The following is a 12,866-nucleotide window of genomic DNA, read 5'->3' as shown; positions in this document are numbered from 1 at the left end:
GGAGGACGCGGCGCGAACTGAATGGTTTTTGAAAACATGGCATTCTGCCACTTGGATCGCGGCGCAAACTAGTGGATGCGGCGCGTACTGAATGAATTAGAAAGCATGTGGTTCTGCCACTTAGTTCGCGGCGCGAACTAGAGGATGCGGCGCGTTCTTAGCAGGCTTTTTGAAAATCAACAGTTAAACAATGTTCCACAGAATTTCAACGTCACACGCACATTACGAAACCAGTAAATAAAGAAAACAACAAAGATAAAAGTAGGACTTACAATGTTGGGTTGCCTCCCAACAAGCGCTTTGTTTAACGTCGTTAGAGCTCGACGGTCCATGATGATTCAAGGTTTGATAAGCGAAATTACGCTTACATCTCGATTGAAATCACCACCATGATACACCTTCAGTCTTTGCCCATTTACCGTCCAGTTTTCCTTATTCTTTGGGTCCTCCACAACAATTGCTCCATAATTCCGAACTTCCCTTACTACAAACGGTCCTGACCATTTCGATTTCAATTTACCCGGAAAAAGTTTAAGCCTAGAGTTGAAGAGGAGTACCATTTGCCCTTCATGAAATTCTTTTGACCTCACTTTACCATCATGATACTTTTTCACTTTTTCTTTGTAAAGTTTATTCGAGTGGTAAGCGGTGTCTCTTAATTCTTCAACTCTATGAAGCTGATCTTTCCGTTTTAACCCGGCTAAATTGGAATCAAAGTTTAAAAATTTGAGAGCCCAAAGTGCTCTATGTTCCAATTCAATCGGCAAATGGCAAGTCTTACCATAGACCATTTTGAATGGTGTCAAAGCTATTGGAGCCTTAAGTGCGGTGCGATATGCCCACAAGGCTTCATCCAACTTTGTAGACCAATCTTTCCGTGCACTTGAAACGGTTTTCTCAAGAATCCGTTTAATTTCCCTATTAGAGACCTCGGTTTGACCATTAGCTTGAGGATGGTAAGGAGTGGTGATTTTGTGCTTGACACCATAATGTTCTAACACTTTTTCCAGTGGTGCATTACAAAAATGAGAACCACCATCACTTACCAAAACTCTAGGCGCACCAAAACGGGAAAATATGTTTTTCTTTAAAAATTTGATCACCGTTTTGGAGTCAGCCTTAGGTGAGGCACTCGCTTCAACCCATTTGGACACATAGTCAACCGCAACTAGAATGTATTCACTACCAAGAGACGGAGGAAACGGGCCAACAAAATCAATACCCCAACAATCAAATACTTCAACTTCTAGCATGTTGGTGAGTGACATTTCATCTCGTTTTCCTATTCCCCCACTTCTTTGACATTGATCACAACTTTTAGCGTGTTCATGGGCATCTTTAAATAATGACGGCCAATAAAATCCCGATTGAAGGACTTTCGTGGCTGTACGTAAACCGCTATAATGCCCTCCGTATGGAGACTTGTGACAATGCCAAAGAATGTCTTTGGACTCTTCACTCGTGACACACCTTCTCAAAATGCTGTCCACTCCTACCTTGAAAAGATATGGATCATCCAACACATATTGCTTGGCATCAGACAAGAACTTCTTCTTTTGATTACTAGTGAGGTCTTCCGGTATCAAACCGTTGCCTTAAAATTTGCAAAATCGGCAAACCAAGGCCTCACTTGTATCGCATAGAGTTTCTCGTCCGGGAACTCCTCTCTCACTTCACTTTCTTTCATTGTCACATCTATATTGACCAAACGAGACAAATGATCCGCTACCAAATTTTCGGACCCTTTTTTATCACGGATCTCTAAGTCAAATTCTTGCAACAAAAGAATCCATCGAATTAATCTTTGCTTAGAATCCGGTTTGGTCAACAAAAATTTGATAGCCGAATGGTCCGTGTAGACAACAACTTTTGAACCGATCAAATAAGCTCTAAATTTTTCCAATGCGTACACTATGGCTAGTAATTCTTTTTCCGTTGTGGCATAGTTTACTTGTGCTTCGTTCAAAATATTACTAGCATAGTGAATAGCATGAAAAACTTTGGACCTTCTTTGACCCAAAACAGCCCCGACCGCGTAATCGCTAGCATCACACATAAGTTCAAAATCAATTTTCCAATTTGGTGCAACGATTACGGGTGAGGTGACCAACTTTTCTTTTAGCTCTTGAAAAGCTTTTAAACATGATTCATCAAAGTTAAATGGCATACCTTTGTTGAGCAAGTTGCTCAATGGCTTGGCTATCTTTGAAAAGTCTTTAATGAACCTCCTATAGAAACCCGCATGACCAAGGAAGCTTCGTACTCCCTTGATGTTGACTGGAGGGGGCAGCTTCTCGATCACCTCTACTTTGGCCTTGTCAACTTCCAAACCCCTTGATGAGATTTTATGACCAAGAACCACTCCCTCGGTAACCATGAAGTGGCATTTCTCCCAATTAAGCACAAGGTTGGTTTCCACACATCTTCCTAACACCACATCTAGATTCTTCAAGCATAGATCAAAGGAACCGCCGTAAACGGAAAAGTCGTCCATAAAAACTTCAATGCACTCCTCAATCAAATCCGAGAAAATAGCTTGCATGCACTGTTGAAATGTTGCCGGTGCATTACATAAACCGAATGGCATCCTTCGATAGGCAAAGACACCAAATGGGCATGTAAAAGCCGTTTTCTCATGATCCGCCGGGTTTACCGTGATTTGGTTATATCCCGAATAACCATCCAAGAAGCAATAATAGTTTTTACCGACCAATCTCTCTAGCATTTGATCCATAAATGGTAGTGGAAAATGATCTTTTCTTGTGGCTTGGTTCAACCGCCTATAGTCAATACACATTCTCCACCCGGTCACCGTTCTTGTAGGAATCAACTCGTTCTTATCATTTCGGATGACCGTCATCCCACCTTTCTTTGGTACCACTTGAACCGGGCTCACTCATGCGCTATCGGAAATGGGATAAATCATCCCGGCTTCCAATAGTCTAATCACCTCTTTCCTAACCACTTCCTTCATAGACGGATTCAAACGCCTTTGTGGTTGTGCTACGGGCTTGAAATCCTCCTCCATCATGATGTTGTGCATGCAATAGGCTGGGCTAATTCCCTTCAAATCGGACAGCACCCAACCTAAAGCTCCCTCATTTCTCTTGAGCACCTCAAATAACCTATTTTCCTCCTTTGGTGATAGAGCACTACTAATTATCACCGGTTTGGTGAAATTTTCGCCAAGGAATACATACTTCAAATGAGTGGGCAGCAACTTTAATTCAACTTTGGTTTCTTCCACTTTCTTTTCCGAATCTAATTCCTCTATCTTTTCCTCCTTTTGATCAAATTTTCCACATGATTCCAATTTTTCCAAAATAGCCTCTATTTCTTCTTCTTCTTCTTTGAAAGAATTGTTGTAATCACTTCTGAGACATTTCTCTAATGGACTAGAGATATGAACATGATTGGCAACTCCCATGACTTCCTCTTCAATGACATCCATACGAAAAACATCGTGCTTTTCTTTGGGATGCTTCATTGCTTCGTGTTAGGTGCCAAATATTGTTAATATTTAGTTTAATTAGTGGCACCTTCGAACCGATTTTATCGAGTATGCTTTTAATTCTTTGAAGTTTTAGATAATTATTTATAGTTTACAATTTTTAGCTTTCATTTTAGGTTAATTTGTGTTTTTAGTCTTGATTGTGTAGGTTTTGGCCAATTTTGGGATGTTTGGAGCTTGTTTTGAGCTTGACAAGAGAGTGCCTGGCAGAAGTATGCGCGCGTCGCGCGGGCATGTGGGCGCGTCGCGCCCTGGGAAAGAAATTGTGAAGCTTCATCCAGAGATCTGCGCGCGTCACGCGCATGGGCGGTTTATATTTTATAAGTGTAATGGCGCGTAGCGCGCTGGAGGGCGCGACGCGCCCTGGACAGATTTCAGAAAAACTATATAAAGAGGTTTTCAGATATTTTGAAGGTTGTTGGTTGATTTTGAGAGCTTAAGAACACTTGTCTACTGTAGAAAACATAGAGTTGAAGATTGGAAGCCTTGATCGTCGATTAATCGCCTTTGATGCTTGTTGATCTTCATCCTTTCCTTCTTGTGCAAGCTACCATTCTCATGGATAGCTAAATCCCTTTTGTATCAAGATAAGATGTAATCTTCCTAGCCTTTTGTATGTTTTTCTTGTGAATATATGTATATGAACAAGTGATGATCAATATAGATGGTTTAGTTTGTTTATTAAAGCTTTTCTTTGGTATAAATGTTTGAGACATCAATGTTTGTATCTAGACCTAACTCATCATCTTTCAAACTATAATTTGCAGACATGGATTTAGAGTTTGATGTTTACTAAGTATCGGTTTTAAAACGTTATTTGTATTGTTTAAACGGTGGAGAAATCGTCGGTTAAACAATACGGTAAATCTAGCTATATCGTTGCGGACACGGACGATATAGGTGTCGATACGTAATTATATTGATCGTTAGCAAGTTCATAAGCGTATATTTATAAGGAAACATACAAACTTAGGTCGATGAAATCGAATCTTGATGCATTTTCTTTAACTTAGAACTTTCTTTAATTTACTCTTTGCTACTAAAATTGAATGATCTTTTGCAAACCTAAAACTAAAGTAACATTAACTCAAGACAAAATAGGCTATAGAACGGCGGTGATATCGCAATAATCCCTGTGGATACGATATAAACGAAAAGTACACCACAATACTCTTCCAACAAAATGGCGCCGTTGCCGGGGATTGTTGTTTAGATATTGCAAGCATTGCAATAGTTTGTTTTGTATTGAGTCTTATAATTAATATCTTGTTTCTAAATTTATTTTCCTTGTGTTTGTTAATTTGCTTGGTTAGTTTTTCAGATTACAGTTTATGCGAGGACGTATACCTGCAGATCAACTCCTTTTTGATCCTGAGATTGAGAGGACTGCTCGTAGAGAGAATAGCAAAACTCGTAGGAGGAGACAACTAGCTAGGGAAAGAAGACAACAGCAAGAAGCATCTTCTTCTTCAACTCCGGTTGAAAACTTGGTTGAGGAAGAAATGGCTGCGGATCCTCCAGCTCGAGGGTGTCGCGGGGAAAAATCGTTGTCTTTTTTTTCGGGATGAGACACCTGATGCCTTCTTTGGGCTCGAGTGCTCAAAAAAATGATTTTTCTTTTGTACGGACCAAACTTTTTATTGTTTCCAAAAGAGGAAAAGGAAAAAAGCTGCAATAACCTTAAAAGTGGGGGAGAGATCTTGGGTAAGAGGGTTGGTTATACGAAGGGAAGGTATTAGCACCCAACGTATCTATAGTACTCTATAGGTTTCTTTGTTTTATTTATTCCATTCTTGTGGAGGTTCTTGTGAAATAGGTGGGACCTAAGGTGTTTGTTTGATTATGCTCGCAAAGATCGCCGCGATCCTCTGCATACATATCCCTTAGAGGGAATCAGAGCATCTGTAGCTCGGGTCTACGGGTGCTAAGGTTTGAATGGTTTTTTTTTGTTTTGTTTTGCTCGCCAAGGATCGACCTTGTGCCTACGTATTCTCAAAGGGATGTTGAGAAAGTCAGACCAATCGTAGTTCCCACTTATGCTAGTGGAAGCAAAGGATAAGAGACAAATGTCATCTAAATGTTCGATGTATCTAATCTATATCATCACATACATCTGTTTGATTTTGTTTGAAAATCTTTTCATTATAAGCCCGGGGCCATGCCACTTAGGGTGCTTAGAATGATAAAGATGTTTTTGTTGTTTAACCAGCCTTGTGGCAAAAACTTTTAATGAAGTCAGCCTTGTGACAAAAAGTTTTAATTAATCAGCCAGCCTCGTGGCAAAAGTTTCAATGAAGTCAGCCTTGTGACAAAAACTTTGATTAATCAGCCAGTATGGTGGCAAAACGGTTTGATTAATTAGCCAGCCTTGTGGCAAAAAGAAGTTTGATTGATTAGCCAGCCTTGTGGCAAAAAAGAGTTTGATAAGTTTGATTGTTTGTGATGATATAGAAGAGATACTCCTAGCATAGAGATGAAAAATGTCTAATCTCCTAGGGTATTTGATTTGGATATTGGGGATGCTTATAAGAAGCCCGTGGGTCCTTGTACGAAGCCCAAGAGGAGGCTATCCGAGGGTCCTTGCATTGTAAGCCCAAGAGGAGGCTATGGGAGGGACAATCCAGGGTCCTTGCATTGTAAGCCCAAGAGGAGGCTATGGGAGGGTCACTCGTTTGTACAAAGCCCAAGGGGAGGCATGGTATAGTTGGTCTGAGCTCTTAGAGCGATTTCACCGGGAAACCATACTCTATGTCCTAACCTAAACTAGTGGAGATTCTTTGCACGAAGCCCAATAGGAGGCTATGGGGAACCTAGTGTTGTACTAAGTTGAACAAGCACACATATCACGCATATGAACAAACATGAACAAGTATGAACAAACATGAACAGGTATGAACAATTATATGTATGACAAAGTGTGTGTATATAATGGAGTTTATGAAGGAAATATACCTGTAAGCATGATCCATTTGTATACACAGGGGCTCGGGACTTACACTCGGGGAGAGGTCCGCTTGAGTTTATTCACAGCTATGTAAACAGGTATTTACAAAGGCTTTGGGACTTATACCTACATGGAGGCCCATGGTATATTTTTGGGAAGATTTAAAGAAAAACCTTCATTTTTGGTTTGTTATTCAAAGTTAAAAATCAAACTGATCGAGATATGTACAAAACAGTGTGTGTACAGGAATGGGTATGTACAAAAGGGGCTTGGGACTTATACCTACGTGGAGGCCCGTGTTTTATTTACAAAACATGGTTGATTGCTTTATTAACAGAGCGCGAGGTTTCGCTTTTGAAAAACTGTTTGAAAATTGGTTTGAAAAGTATTGTTTTGAAAGAAGTTTATTCTGTTTGAAGAAAAACTGTACAAAGGAAAAATAGTGGGTCTTATACTCTCTAATATTCGAGAGGCCCCACTTCGTTTTGAAAATCATTTGATCAATTAAAAAGGTTTAATCAATAGTTTCAAAAAGAAATGGTTTATTGTTTTTGAAAAGAATTGTGATCGCTCGCTTTAAAACGATTTGAATTTGAAAGAAATCAACTTAATTAAATTTAAAACAAGTTTTAATGCTTAATTAAGACCCAAGTGATTAGGGTTTGATCACAAAATATTTACAAGTGATTAGGTTTGAAAATTAAATGAAAAACAAATATTTAAAGTATTTAAAAACACTTAAAAATATGTCATTTTAAACCTAATTAAAAACATATTAAATAAATCTTTTTTTTGTGATTTTTTTTAATATTGTCAAAATAGGTATATTAAATAAGAAGTGTTTAAAAAATGAAGAAAAAATAAGTTAATTTGATGTATTAAATAATTAAATGAAGTTGTAAAAGAAAATGAAAGAAAATAGTGTTAAAAAAGAAGGTTTGGTCTCACAAGGGTTTGAACCCACGACCTGGAGGTTAACAACCAAAACACTTGCCAACTGAGCTGCGCGCGCAGCTTGTAAATAACACGCTTCCATTTAATTATATTTTAAAACGAACCATTTGAATTTCTGAACAAAAAATGGCGCCAAGAACACATCCCTAACTTGATTTTGAATTTTCTGAAAACTGAGTTGTTTTGATCAGTCAAAGGGTCTATCTCACTCGGTTTTTCACGAGGAACATGATGGTGGTCTTATAATTCATTTATTTTTACTCTAAGGGGGTCAATTTTGTGATGAACACGAAGAACCCTAAAACTGAAATTCAATGTGAAATCGTGTATGATCATGATATGATGCAATTGATTGAGGGTTATTATTCAGTGATGGTGCAGAAACAAGATGGTAACTTAGTTTTTCATTTATGATGCATGTATGATAGAGTTTGAAGTTCATGAGCACTTACCTTAAAAATGGCAAAACTGAGAATCGAATTCTGCAAATGAAGAGTTCCAGTTGTTGTTTCTTGATCTGAACACCTTCAGTGGACCTTATGGAACATGTTTGGATGCCTGGAGCAATTGGAAAACCTCTTGATCAATCCATGGTACTCGATCTGCAGTATGGTTCAAGTGAGGATCAAGCTAGCTGATTTTGATGTTTCAGATCATGGATAATGGTTGGAACAGTTCATATGAAGTATATGGAGTGTGTTTGGATGGTTAGATTGGACAGATATGGCCTGGTATGAGAATTGACATGTTAAGGCTCATTTTATGCAAACATGGTGGTTGAAGAGTGATTCTGAGATTTAGGGTGATTTGGGGTGTGTGAGTGGATCAAACACATCATATTTGATGTTTATGAGATGTTAGAACCATCACTTTGGCCATAACTCAAAGGGTTTGGAGGTTGAGTTTTCTACCTCACTTTGAAACACATGACTTGTAATTCAAGAAAGAAGAGAGAAAACCTATAATTGTGAGGTTTTGGTGTGAATTGAAGAGTGGAAATGACCTCTATTTATAGGCCAAGAGTTCTGAACTCAGACCTTTGCAAGTTGCTTCAAAGTTTGATGATTTGGCTTAAGGGATAGAAAGGAATCTTTTACATTAATGCAAAATGGTTAAAGTGACCAAACCATGGTTAAAACTCTAAGCTTCTTATCTCTTTCCATTCTGATCTCAAATCAGAAAAATATCATTCAATCATTGCTTCTATGCATCATTACTTGGATCATTTGGCAAATTGGTTCATAACTTTGCAAAAATGGCTTGAAATTTCAAGTGAAAAGTTCACTAATGGCAAAATTCAAAACCATAGCTACACTCCATATTTTTTCATGCTCTTGGACATTTTGGAAAGCTCATGTTACACACTTCAAAACCCTAGTTGAAAGTTTCTTCAAGACCTTTAAGGAAATGGGTGAAAAAGATCCATGAACTTTGGAGAAAATGAAGTTTTAAGTGAAATTTTCAAAAAGTACCAACTTTGAAGCACCATATCTCTTAAATGGTTGATCTTATGGAAAAAATTTATATGTGTCAAAGTTGTTTATTGGATCAAAATCTACAACTTTCATGTTGGAAGTTTTTTTCAGTTTGTAGGTGAAATTTTGAGTTATTCCCTTCCAAAGTTTGGAAAAAACCATTGAAAAACACTTAGAAAATTTTCTAAGTATGAAAAGTCAAACTTTTGACTTTTTGATTCTTGATTGATTTTCTTGATTTTTCTTGATCAAATGACTTCATATATCATATATTGATGATTCAAAACTTCAAAAGTCATGGTTGACCAAAATTCCCCAAAAGTCAATGGTGATCTTGTACAGTTGACTTTTTCAGACGAATCGCGTTTCTGGAGATTTCAAATGAAACAGGCTATCCTCACCAAATGAATAGTATGAATGGATCATATTGAGGTATTAGAGGATATTGAACCATGATTTGAGTTGTGGCACCATGTCCTGATTAAAAAGTCAGTGGTTTAGTGAATTAAGTCAAAAAACCCTAATTGTCGACCTGATGAAATTGATGCCTGTAGGTCTTGGATTGAGATACAATTTCCATTGTATATTGTCATAGGGATTATTTGAAGATGATTGAAACCTTTGATTGACTCCCTGGGGATTTTTAGGGTTTCCCAAATGTGATCCCTGATTTCAGTCCCTGATAGTTCAAAAACCCTGATCTGAGGATTTGTCTGATCAATCTTTGTATAGGAAATGTTCTGAGCCAATGGATTAGGTCAAAATGATACACTTGGGGTCTTGAGGTCATGTCCCAAGTCATTAGGTCAAATCCTGAGCAAAAGTCAGGAGTATGCTGTCTTCAGTCAAAACCCTAATTCAGTCGATTCAAAGCTGTTGAGTTTGTTGAAGTGAATCTCTGGGGACCAAATGTTGATTGTTGATGAAGATAGTTCTTTTGAAATGAAGGGAGAACAAAACCCTAATTGATTGTTACTTGTACTGATGAGTGATTTCCTGATTAAACCCTGCTGAGCACAAGTAGCAAACACAAACTATGCAATTTGTTAGAGATGCAAATGATGCATATGCAAATGATATGAGGTGGTATCTTAGGTCAAAAATTGGGGTATGACAGATGCCCCTATTTAAGTTTCTTCAACCTGAGACATGAAGATTGAAAATCTTTATTTTGATAAGGTGGAAGAGACTTAAATATCAGAAGACGCAAATTTTGGACCTAAGATACCAAAATTGCGAATGATGCAAGGATATCTTTAACGAGGGAATATCAAGAACTGACTCCACTGGGGAAAAGAGATTGGGAAGGATGCCTCAATCCGTTTTAGGAAGAGAATCCGTTTTATCGGGAAATCAAGTGTATGCTTCACCAGGGAATGATAGCTTTGTAAGAAAAGCTTACCTATCGACATTATCGACTATCAGCTTGGGGATAGACTTGTTTAATAATGCGAAGGTGAAAGGTATGAAACTGTATTACCGACTACCAGCGTTGTGATAGACTTGACAAGGTAAAAGAGTTTCAAAGGTTTGGTTAATATTACCGACTATCAGCATGGTGATAGACATGTTTAATAATATAACCAGAACAAAAGGTTACCGACTACCAGCCTTGTGATAGCGGTTTTGAAGACATGATCAATTATCAGCCAAGTGATAAAATGGTTCTGGAGACTTTGTTAGGGAAATTACTGGTTATTCAGCCTTGTGAATAGTAATAAGACCTTGATCGTCAAATGATCTTCATGACTGATTTCCTTGAGAGGAAAAAGCTTTTGAAAGAGACATAAGCTGCTCAGATGATGAGGCTATTGCTTATTGTCTGTTTTTCACGACTCTGTTTGAGGAATCGGAATTTGAATCTTTGTTAAAGACAGGGTTCTAACCAAGAATGAATTGGAAAGAAATAGTCAAACAAGACTTTGCACCCATGAGGAATGAACTCAACTAGGGATCTCCTCCTTTGTTTTGAAAGGAGAAACTAAAGCAACCTTCTTCCACGAGGAATGATCTCAGTGGGGAACTGGAGAAACAAAATGTTCTTTCTGCTTATGGGTGACAATCTATTGGAGAGATGACACGCCCATACCTGCTTCATTTTTTTCTTTTTTTTCTCTTTTTTTTTCTTCTTTTTGAGGATAAATATATCCTAAACAAGTGATTTTAAAGCAAACATTGAAAAATGCAAGAATGCATAAATGATGCAAATATGTATGAATGATGAATGTCATGAATGTAGCATGCATGCTGACGAGACTGACAGACAAAAGAGTATATACTGGAGAGGGACCGACGTCGCAATACAACCAGATACTTGGCAAATGTTCTTCAACACGGTGTAGATAACACGGGTGATGAATGGTGTTGCGTGCTTTAAACTTCTCTGGGGAAGACAAGCATCTTTTCTCATTGAGATGGAAGAACTTCTTCACTGGAGATGGAAAATCTTCGTCACTGAGGATAAAAGACCTTCTTTACTGGGGATAGAAGAGCTTCTTCACTGGGGATAGAAGAGCTTTTCCTATCATAATCTTTGATTCACCCTATGGAGATAACTGTTGATGTTCCTTCGGTTGTTCACAACTCAAAGGAAAATTTCGCTTTTATTTTGAAAAAGAAAAGTAAATTCATTTAAAACTTTTTTCCTTTTTTTTCAAAAGTGAATAACACAATTAAAGCGTCATTTTGCAAGCTAAAAGAAATTAGAGATTGCAAACAAAGGGCACAAGGCTCAAATTTATTTAATAGGATGGTAATCAGCTAAAGGCGTGATTCCATAGAGTATTTACAAAAGTTGGAAATGGTAATTATGCGGAAAAGGCTACATTGAAAGCAATAACCACTATCCCCTTAACAACTTTGAGTTCCAACTGTGCTTGTCGCTTCAGATTGGTGATGATTTGATTGAAGATCCTTTGATGAGGTACAGACTCTTCAGGTGACGAAGTAAGGACTGATGCAGTTACTTTGTCATAAATCCCTAATTTTTGCCTAGATTGCCCTTTCAGGTTTTCAATCTACCAGGATGAATTTTTTCTGTTTATTGTCTCTAATTTTTGCCTGGACCGCCCTTTAGGGTTTTCAGTCCACCGAGACGCTCATTTTTGCCTAAGTCGCCCTTTGCGGGTTTTCAACTTACCGAGCTGTTCTTTTGTATTTTTTAGACAAAGTATTTCTTGACTGCATCAGCATTCACAGGATATGGGAGTTCATCACCATCCATGGTTGCAAGAGTCATGGCGCCGCCAGAAAATGTTCTTTTGACAACGTACGGGCCTTCGTAATTAGGAGACCATTTGCCCCTAGAATCTGGTTGAAAAGACAAGATCTTTTTAAGCACGAGGTCGCCTTCTCGAAATTCACGAGGTCGAACCTTTTTGTTGAAGGCTTGTTTCATCCTTGCTTGGTATAACTGTCCATGGCATAGAGCAGTCATACGTTTTTCTTCGATTAAGTTCAACTGATCGTATCTGTTTTGACACCATTCCGCCTCTGATAACTTAGTTTCCATGAGGACTCTCATTGATGGGATTTCAACTTCTACGGGGAGCACAGCTTCCATGCCGTATACTAGAGAAAAGGGAGTTGCCCCTGTTGAAGTACGCACTGAAGTACGGTATCCATGTAAAGCAAATGGCAGCATTTCATGCCAGTCTTTGTAAGTGACGACCATTTTCTGGACGATCTTCTTAATGTTCTTGTTAGCAGCTTCAACAGCGCCGTTCATTTTTGGTCTGTACGGAGAAGAGTTATGATGCTCAATCTTGAATTCCTCACATAATTCTTTCATCATTTTGTTATTCAAGTTTGAACCATTGTCAGTAATGATCTTGCTGGGAATACCATATCGGCAAATGATGTTATTCTTGATAAACCTTACAACCACTTGTCTTGTAACATTGGCATAAGATGCTGCTTCGACCCATTTGGTGAAGTAATCAATAGCTACCAAGATGAAACGATGACCGTTTGAAGCTTTTGG

This window comes from Vicia villosa, linkage group LG1, assembly GCF_029867415.1.
Source record: "Vicia villosa cultivar HV-30 ecotype Madison, WI linkage group LG1, Vvil1.0, whole genome shotgun sequence".
In the NCBI taxonomy this organism is placed as follows: Eukaryota; Viridiplantae; Streptophyta; class Magnoliopsida; order Fabales; family Fabaceae; genus Vicia; species Vicia villosa.
The sequence above is the reverse complement of the archived record's forward strand: the minus strand, read 5'-3'. Positions refer to the sequence as shown.